This window comes from Salmo salar, chromosome ssa03 (genome assembly GCF_905237065.1).
Source record: "Salmo salar chromosome ssa03, Ssal_v3.1, whole genome shotgun sequence".
Lineage (NCBI taxonomy): Eukaryota > Metazoa > Chordata > Actinopteri > Salmoniformes > Salmonidae > Salmo > Salmo salar.
The window spans coordinates 44,943,138-44,949,137 of record NC_059444.1 but is presented as its reverse complement, the minus strand read 5'-3'; the positions used below and the strand labels follow the sequence as shown (position 1 = coordinate 44,949,137).

The following is a 6,000-nucleotide window of genomic DNA, read 5'->3' as shown; positions in this document are numbered from 1 at the left end:
TCATGATTCGTTTTTAATAAGCGTCTTCGTTTAGCCTACACGATAAAACGTTTTGTTTGATATGCTACTATTTGATTGACTATGTCACAAATTATTACAATGTTAAAATAAATGTGATCCTTTATGGGAGCATAATTTTGCCAGCCTATGAAAACAATTTCAGCACTGTTTAAGATAAAACTTTGATGCTTAAATATTTTCAAGAGCTTGAATTTTTTTTTACTGCTAAATGTATTACTTTTTCTATACATATATATCAAACAATATTTTGAATTCACAAAGTTGATATTACAAAATAATTGACGCCAGTTGTAGCGATAACATCAACGAGCTATAAAAACGTAGTACAATAGTTAGTACAATATTATTCTAATGTTTTTATACACATTTGACAGATTATATAATAATACGAATTAGTTTATTTTTACGCCAAAATGGCGTAAATTGTAGGCCTGGCTTAAGTATATGAGTACAATGTTGGCATTTAAACTGGACAGTAGCCTAGGCCTACCCTTTTTGAAAGTTAGCCTTACCACAACAACAAAAAATACATTTTAAATGTACAGTCAATTACATGATTCCCCCTAAATCAACAATTGTATCGTTGGTAAATCAATTTGTAGCCTAAAGTCGTCAATTAGACTTTCCAAACCATATACCCCAATCGCAAATTGTGGTCATTTTATGACCATTGATTCTAGCACGTTATTTCCCTTACAGTAGCCTACAAATGAAATATCAGTAAAATAATCTTCATAGCTTTAAATAAACTTTAATTTCTGATTCCAATTAAAAACGTTCAGACCGTTTCAGTAGAATATATTCATGAACCATGCTTTGTTTTGGGTGTGCTTGTGCTCCATAGGTTTAAAAATATTTTTTTTTATTTAACTAGGCAAGTCAGTTAAGAACAAATTCTTCTTTACAATGACGGCCTACCCCGCCCGACGCTGGGCTAATTGTGCGCTGCCCTATGGGACACCCAATCACGTCCAGATGTGATACAACCTGGATTCGAACCAGGGACTGTAGTGACGCATCTTGCACTAAGATACAGTCCCTTAGCCCGCTGTGCCACTCGGGAGCCCTAGGTACCATGATAGTGTGCACTACTATAATAAGCTATAAAAATAGCCTAATATTAGCACTGGCAAGTATCAATGGGTATAGTTCTTGGCCAGAGACAGCATGTTCATCCCTGTTCTGTAGTGATGCCACCCTCGCTCAGCATGGACACTGTGTGGGCAGTCACCCAGCTCACTGAGGCTCCCCTGGGGGTGCCAGCAAAGCCTACTGGACTGCCAGAGCCAGTTCCAGAGAGATTATACTATTCCTTTCATTCATTGAGATTCTTTGTTCATTTCTATGATCTGCTCATTCTTCATGGCTTTGGAAAGAAGCTGGGTTCTATTGGATGTAGAAGTCAATGTTTCCTGGATTGGTTCTATTGTATATGATGTGTGAAGTCGAATTTGAATTTGAATCAGAAAGTGGTTTTCTTTGTATCACAATATTTGCATAATATGTACAGTGCCTTCAGAAAATATTCACACCCCTTGACCTTACACATTTTGTTGTGTTACAGCCTGAATTTGAAATGGATTACATTGAGATTTGTTGTCACTGGCCTACACACAATACCCCATAATGTCAAAGTGGAATTATGTTTTTAGAAATGTTTACAAATTAATTAAAAATGAAAAGCTGAAATGTCTTGAATCCATAAGTATTCAACCTCTTTGTTAACCCTAAATAAGTTCAGGAGTAAAATTTTGCCTAACAATTCACATAAATTGCATGGATTCGTTGTGTGCAATAATAGTGTTTAACAGGATTTTTGAATAACTACCCCATCTCTGTACAATTATCTGTAAGGTCCCTCAGTCGAGCAATGAATTTCAAGCACAGATTCAACCACAAAGACCAGGGAGGTTTTCCAATGGTTCGAAACAGTTAGAATTTAATGGCTGGGGTAGGAGAAAAGTCAGGATTGATCAACAACATTGTAGTTACTCCACAATACTAACATAAATTACAGGGAAAAGAGGGAAGCCTGTACAGAATACAAATATTCCAAAACATGCATCTTGTTTGCAATAAGGCACTAAAGTATCACTGCAAAAAATGTGGCAAAGAAGTTTACTTTTTGTCCTAATACAAAGTGTTATGTTTGGGGCAAATCCAACACAACACATCACTGAGTACCACTCTTCATATTTTCAAACAGGGTGGTGGATTCATCATGTTATGGGTATGCTTGTCATCGGCAAGGACAACAGAGGTTTTTTTTGTATAAAAAGAAGCGGAATAGAGCTAAACACAGGAAAAATCCTAGAGTAAAACTTGGTTCAGTCTACTTTCCAACAGACCCTAGGAGACAAATTCACCTTTCAGCAGCACAATTACCTAAAACACAAGGCAAAATATACTGAACACTGAAGTTGTTTACCAAGACTACATTGAATGTTGGCCAAGTTACAGTTTTGACTTAAATTGGTGTTAAAATCTATGGCAAGACTGGAAAATGGTTGTCTAGCATTGATCAGCAACCAACTTGACAGGGCTTGAAGAATTATTTTACAAATAATGGGAAAATATTGTACCATCCCGGTGTGCAAAGCTCTTAGAGACTTAACCAGAAAGACTCACAGTTGTAATCGCTGCTAAAGGTTACTCAGGGGTGTGAATACATATTCTTATGTGATTCAGGAATATTCTTACTCCTGAACCTATTTAGGGGTTGAATACTTATTGACACAAGACATTTCATTATTTGTAAAAAATTCTAAAAACAATTCCACTTTTACATTATGGGGTATTGTGTGTACGCCAGTGACACAAAAATCTCTATGTAATCCATTTGAAATGCAGGTTGTAACACAACAAAATGTGTAAAAAGTAAAGGGATGTGAATATTTTCTGAAGGCTCTGTATTTCTTGGGAGATGATAATCATATGATGACTATCAAATATAGTACCAGTCAAAACTAAACCAAATAGATACAAAATACTTTCAGAAAACAAACCACTTTTATTGATCTATTTCTGTTATATTATAACTGCACACAGCATAAATCATACATCATACACACCTCAGCAAAAGATCAGCTTAAAAGCAGAACAAATGATCTGTGATCATTGCTAATTGTTTTCCAAACTAGAATGGCTTCAGACAGCAACAGTCAGTTGTGAAGAAGTGAGGTAAGTGTACTAATTCAATGTCAATATTGTAGAAGCAATTTCTGTATTGTTATTTTGTCCAGTTTTGCATGGCCATCATAATCCACCTTCTATGAATCTTTATAGCAAGCTTGAAGTCAAAGGACTTCCACCCCCCCTTGTTTTCTTAGGTGAACCTATGGGAGCGCTCCACAAGGTCTCATGTGATCCGGTTGGTCCAAACAAGCAACCTTCGTTCTTTCACTCTCACATGTCGATCTGTGTGGACACAAAGACAATGGGTTAGATGATATGTGGCTCTTTCAATTGTTCAGTGCTGTTCTGTGGTTAAAATGATACTGAAACCGCACTTTGGACTGAACACATAAATGCAGTAAGATAGTATTGCTATCAGTCCAATATGCTAGTAAAGCAGGGACGATGACAGGGTGATGATGCAGTGTGTGTGTGTGTGCACGCGCAGTGGGTAATGATTGCGGGGATGTGCATAAGGCATGTGGTCACTATAGCTGCATGTGTGTTTCTCCCATCTCCTACCATCAGTCCTGTGGTTGGCGTGCGTGTGCGTTTGTGTGTATGGGGGGGGGGCACCAACGAACCCTTATCTCCCAGGGCAGTGATCCCCTCAGTCTGCACACAGACACAGGTCAGCACAAACAGCCTGTGTGTGTGTCTGTGCCTCACCCCACCCCCAACCCCTGACCTCTAGGTGTGGGATGGGGACGTCTAGAGGAAGGGCAGTCAGCTGGGACCCCCGAAATTACACCTCTGGGAAAACACAGACACACAATCCCAGACTCACTCAGAGACACACTTCTCTTGTCTGGCTTTTGCAACGTCATGGCCCTGTGACTCTACACTGTGACGTTCATAAGGCTAACATCAATTCCTGTTGTATAGGTGTGTTCCGTTCATTACGGATAAGGACTTGTCATAACAATTGGTCATAAAGGAGACAGGCATGGCCAGTTTAAAACAAGAACTAAATTCAGACCTATGCATTTTGATAATAAACCAATATCCAAATGCGATAATAAACTAGGGGATATATATACATATACAGTTGAAGTCGGAAGTTTACATACACCTTAGCCAAATACATTTAAACTCAGTTTTTCACAATTCCTGAAATTGAATCATAGTCAAAAATTCCTGTCTATGGTCAGTTAGGATCACCACTTTTTTTGAAGAATGTGAAATGTCAGAATAATAGTAGAGAGAATGATTTATTTCAGCTTTTATTTATTTCATCACATTCCCAGTGGGTCAGAAGTTTACATACACTCAATTAGTATTTGGTAACATTGCCTTTAAATTGTTTAACTTGGGTCAAACGTTTCTGGTAGCCTTCCACAAGCTTCCCACAATAAGTTGGGTGAATTTTGGCCCATTCCTCCTGACAGAGCTGGTGTAACTGAGTCAGGTTTGAAGGCCTCCTTGCTCGCACATGCTTTTTCAGTTCTGCCCACAAATTTTCTATAGGATTGAGGTCAGGGCTTTGTGATGGCCACTCCAATACCTTGACTTTGTTGTCCTTAAGCCATTTTGCCACAACTTTGGAAGTATGCTTGGGGTCATTGTCCATTTGGAAGACCCATTTCCGACCAAGCTTTAACTTCCTGACTGATGTCTTGAGGTGTTGCGTCAATATATCCACATAATTTTCCTCCCTGATGATGACATCTATTTTGTGAAGTGCACCAGTCCCTCCTGCAGCAAAGCACCCCCACAACATGATGCTGCCACCCCTGTGCTTCACGGTTGGGATGGTGTTCTTCGGCTTGCAAGCGTCCCCCCTTTTCCTCCAAACATAACAATGGTCATTATGGCCAAACAGTTCTATTTTGTTTTATCAGACCAGAGGACATTTCTCCAAAAAGTATGATCTTTGTCCCCATGTGCAGTTGCAAACCGTAGTCTGGCTTTTTTATGGAGGTTTTGGAGCAGTGGCTTCTTCCTTGCTGAGCAGCCTTTCAGGTTATGTTGATATAGGACTCATTTTACTGTGGATATAGATACTTTTGTACCTGTTTCCTCCAGCATCTTCACAAGGTCCTTTGCTGTTGTTCTGGGATTGAATTACACTTTTTGCACCAAAGTACGTTCATCTCTAGGAGACAAAACGTGTCTCCTTCCTGAGCGGTATGACAGCTGCGATGTCCCATGGTGTTTATACTTGCGTACTATTGTTTGTACAGATGAACGTGGTACCTTCAGGCTTTTGAAAATTGCGGAGGTCTACCATTTTTTATTTTTTTTATTTTCCCATGATGTCAAGCAAAGAGGCACTGAGTTTGAAGGTAGGCCTTGAAATACATCCACAGGTACACCTCCAATTGACTCAAATTATGTAAATTAGCCTATCAGAAGCTTCTAAAGCCATGACATAATTTTCTGGAATTTTCCAAGCTGTTTAAAGGCACAGTTAACTTAGTGTATGTAAACTTCCGACCCACTGGAATTGTGATACAGTGAATTATAAGTGAAATAATCCGTCTGTAAACAATTGTTGGAAAAATTACTTGTGCCATGCACAAAGTAGATGTCCTAACCGACTTACTAAAACGATAGTTTGTTAAGCCCATTTTTTGTCCATTAAAATAACATAAAATTGATCAGAAATACAGTGTAGACATTGTTAATGTTGTAAATGACTATTGTAGCTGGAAATGGCAGATTTTTTATGAAATATCTACATAGGCGAACAGAGGCCCATTATCAGCAAACATCATTCCTGTATTCCAATGGCACATTGTGTTAGCTAATCCAAGTTTATCATTTTAAAAGGCTAATTGATCATTAGAAAACCCTTTTACAATT

At 38.5% G+C, this 6,000-nt stretch overlaps 1 long non-coding RNA gene across 4 annotated transcripts in view; it reads right to left on the bottom strand.

The window, feature by feature from the left end:
* Positions 1 to 1,943: 1,943 nt before the first annotated feature.
* The window catches only part of LOC106600558 (uncharacterized), a 40,478-nt gene continuing 36,421 nt past the window's right edge, over positions 1,944 to 6,000 (bottom strand). For all 4 annotated transcript variants that reach the window (XR_001327838.2, XR_001327842.2, XR_001327839.2 and 1 more), the window contains one exon: positions 1,944 to 3,438. This is a non-coding gene — a long non-coding RNA (uncharacterized lncRNA). The remainder of the gene's footprint in view (positions 3,439 to 6,000) is intronic.